Source organism: Somniosus microcephalus, unplaced genomic scaffold, assembly GCF_052327205.1.
Source record: "Somniosus microcephalus isolate GS21.2 unplaced genomic scaffold, FLI_Smic_1.0 unresolved_chr1, whole genome shotgun sequence".
Taxonomy (NCBI): domain Eukaryota; kingdom Metazoa; phylum Chordata; class Chondrichthyes; order Squaliformes; family Somniosidae; genus Somniosus; species Somniosus microcephalus.
The window spans coordinates 60,195,118-60,199,208 of record NW_028225179.1 but is presented as its reverse complement, the minus strand read 5'-3'; the positions used below and the strand labels follow the sequence as shown (position 1 = coordinate 60,199,208).

The following is a 4,091-nucleotide window of genomic DNA, read 5'->3' as shown; positions in this document are numbered from 1 at the left end:
GACCCTATGATTAAATCGGGTGAGTGCACAGTCACGGATCATCAATTGTATAAGTCTTTTTAACAGGAGTGCGAATTTAGCTGTGATGACCCCGTTGTTAAGGTTGGCGGGGTTCAGGCCGGGACTTGAACCCGGGATTTCTCGCATTTATTTAAGCATCGAAATTCCCTGAACGAGAATCCGACGTCAAGACCAACGAACCGCCGATTTTGGGCTCGAAGTTGCGTTAGGTTTCCCTGCGCTGTTGCAAACACAGTTCGCAGAGGACCTGTTCATTTTTATGAAATATGTTTATATTTTCCTAAATCCACTGCTTTATATGAGCCGTTTCCCTGAAACTGCTCACAATTCTCCCCATCACAAGAAGATCCGGACAGAAGTGGTGACGTGGTCAAATAGATAAGCGGTTTGACTTCGGTGCGAATCATTCAGTTAGCAGATGATTGCAGATTCGAGTCCTGCCGCGGTCGTTTAAATAACTGGGCGAAACCTGTTCTGAATCTGCCTTCAAACCGACCATTTCTGACAGCCCCTCACCTGAAGATAACGGAAGGCCATTTACTTACATGGGCTGATTGTACATTTTCAACATTGTAGGCCTGTGTGCACGTGCAGGACAAGCGGTGAAGGGGACATACTTTCAGAGTATTTCTGCTTCGAAGCAAATAGCAGGAAATATGAAACATAGAAGATAGGGCAGGAGTAGGCCATTCGGCCGCTCGGGCATGTTCTGCCATTTAATGAGATCATGGCTGACCATCCAAATTCAATACCCTCTCCTTGCTTTCTCCCCATATCCCTTGGAATGGTTTAGCGCAGTTTCATCCATTGTGCTTTGCACGTGAGGGTTCGAATCTCGTCCTCGTCGTTATTCCATTACACGATTGATGCTGATAAACCTTCCGAGCATTTCACTGAATTTTGCGTAAAATAGGCTTTGTAATCGCAATCTCGTCAAAATCACACTGGTGATTCAGGTCTGTGCACTCTTCATATCTTGTTAAAATTAAAACAGACCACTGGAGTTCTTGAATGAAGGCAGGACGGGAATCAGAGATGGAGAATCATCCCTACCTGTCTTCCTTCCTCTGCGATTGCCAGCAAATGAAAGACTAGCGGGAACAAAGCCAAATGATTAGGGAGCAGAAAAACAACTTTATCGTTTAGGAGGAAATGTAATTTCAAAAATATTTATCAAACTTAATGAGGAGATTTTCTGTTTTAGTGTCTTTACTTGAGAGATAAATAATGGGCAGGACAATGGGGAGAAATCCTCATTCTTTATGGCATACTCTCATGGGATCTGAGGCCTCGGTTGAAGGTCTATACTGGAAAGACGGCACCACCGACAGTGCAGCTCTCCCTCAGTACTGCACTGGAGTGTCAGCCTGGATTATGTGCTCAGGTCTCTGTTCATTCGGCTGGAGTGAAATGACGGAGATAAAGGGAAAAATGATATGGAGTCAAACTTCAACTTGGCGCCCTTTAAAAATTGCGTATCGTAATCGGCCGCCCTTTATAAAAACCGCCCCAGTTATGTTTCCATCGATTTCATAAGCAATGATAATCAGCCCTGTCTATAATGGGCGGGGTCGTGGTCAGTCAAGGATCACTCTGTGTCTGTTTAAATCGGGTGTGCTCACAATCCCGGATCATTTAGTGCGTTAGTCTATTTTAAGGAAACGCAATTCCAGTTGTGATGACCGAGTTGGTGAGTTTTATCTAAATGCCGTGGGGTTCGTCTGGGATTTGAGCCCAGAAGCTCTCGCATTTTAATTTGTGAAATGTCCTACGGGAGAATCATGCCCGAAGACCAAGGAGCTGACGAATTCTGTCCGAAGTTACATTAGGTTTCTCTGCTCTAATGCGAAACCAATTCGCAGAGGTCGTGTTCATTAATTTGAAATATGTTTATCTTTTCCTAAATCCACTTCTTTATATGAGCAGTTTTCCTGAATCTGCTCACTATTCTCCCCATAACAAGAGTATCGGCGATAGCCTAATTGTTGATATGGTGTTTGGGCGATTGTCTGTACGTAACTTCCGTCCTTGTAATTCTCAACATCATGTTCAGGTGAATCGTTGTTTGTGTTCAACGTGATATCGGAAACCTGGACAGATACCTCGTGAGTTTACACATCTTCTCGCTTGTGCCAAAGACTTAGCCACTGCTTTGAAATCGAATTTATTTCCTGCACATTATTCTTTGCCTGATAGTTGCTGGTTTAACAGTTAAAACTGGCCCCACCTTCCCTCCTGTCAATAAGTAACACTGAAGGGCTCCTTTAAAACTTCCATCTGTTATTGGAACACAGTGGGCCTGAGGAACATAAGAGCCCACGTGGAACAGCTAATAAGTGTATAGTTAGCGGAAAAAACAATTGTACCTTCTGCTCCGGTCGAAATAGCGCACAGCAAAAGCATTGGCTGCTCTAGGTGAGGCTCGAACTCACAACCTCGGCATTTCTCCGAGCCTGTACTGCTATATAAGTACCGCGCGCTAACCGATTGCGCCACTAGAGCTGCGCTTGATTGGTGTTTGTTATCCGTGCTCATTTACTTGCACAATTCAGGTTGTCTAATCGTGCGGGGGTGCAATGTTGTTTAATTGAGGCGCATTGGCTGGGTTTATATGAAAGAGTGAAGCAGGAGTTACTCTCATGTGTTCGCGAGCTGGTGAATTTACCAAAGGCTGCACCAGATCCTGGTGTCATAAGTACTGAACATTTTTACCCAACTCCTAAAATACAGTCTGCAAAATGAGAACCGATGAAAATTCGTCACATGCAAAACAAAGAAACGTTTTAAAGTTTTGCCCATGATTCGTTAAACATGTGAGTTACCGGTTGATTAATGACGATTACAGCAAACTTCTCACACAGTCTAATGAGATGTATGTAATAGAATAAACAGTTTTCTTAAAGTTAACTCCTCGACGTGGAAGTTAACTCCGTATCGCAGGGTAAGAGTATTTGTAGATTATAATTGCTGTTCTGAGCTGTTTCTCTAATTATTTAATGAGCAGCAGTTTCCAAAGTGTAGCGGTTATCACTTCCGTCTAAAGTACAACAGGTCCCTGGTTCAATCATGTTTTGCAGGTAGAGATTAATAAAATACATTAACAGCCACGCGGTATTCTCCTTTTATCTATACAGTTCTGTACACACTCAAAATCTACAGAGTCACCGACTGTGTGAGAGATCATTACAGAATCCTGCAGCGCTGCCTCGGTCAATAACAACAGTTCGGAGCCGCATTTCAGATGTGGCAACAAACCCATGAGTTGGTGTGCTGGTCCCCAGCTCCCGGAGTGAGTGTGGTCACGACAGCAGTGAAGTTCAGGCCGTCTGACCGGTCCTGCTCTCACCAAGCGCCCGCTGCCGGTGGAAAGCAGCGATTGCAGCCTCAGAGAGCATGAACTGCCCATCGCTGCGAAACAAGAAATCACTGAAGCAGAGGAGCGCAGAGATTTGCATCTGCAGCGTGTAGGTGAGGATGTCGAGTTTGATATCGATCGACTCATTGTTTTAGAACCGCTGAAATTGAATCTCTCTCTGGCAGATGTTGCAGGCTTACGTATGAAAAGTGTCCTCGAGGTGCAATCGACAAATTTGGAGAGGCCGTGTAGCGGGACAAGTTAAAGGATCAGCACAGTTAATGCCGAGAACAAATTAAACAGTAGCTCAGGTTGATGAACCAACACTGGTGGAAATCCTGGGCAGAGATTTAGAGGAAGCGACAGTGGGAAGAGCTATACTGCGATTCTAACACTTCTCCAAGCACATTCCATCGACAGTAAAAAGAGGGCTTGGAACCGGAATGGAACTGCGGGCACACATCTCAGTCAAAATGCAATGGACAATACCTGACAAATCCATTTTATTTTACGTTTGATAACCAGTTCATTGGGCCTGTATTCTAGACAGAGTGATTCTTTAGTCTACGGTTATGAATCTCGCTTTGTGGATTGTAGATTGAAACTTACGAAAGGTGAGCCTCTTTTTAACGTCGACTTCTAATATTGGACTTGCGCTCAAAACTTGTTCTAATCTGCCTAAGAAATGATTGATCAGGACCCAAATCATTCTCCA

At 44.2% G+C, this 4,091-nt stretch overlaps 1 non-coding gene across 1 annotated transcript; it reads right to left on the bottom strand.

Moving 5' to 3' along the window:
- Positions 1-2,428: 2,428 nt before the first annotated feature.
- Positions 2,429-2,523, bottom strand: trnai-uau (transfer RNA isoleucine (anticodon UAU)). Its single transcript has 2 exons — positions 2,486-2,523; positions 2,429-2,464 (listed from the first exon to the last, which is right to left on the bottom strand). It is a non-coding gene; the product is annotated as a tRNA-Ile (tRNA).
- Positions 2,524-4,091: the final 1,568 nt, after the last annotated feature.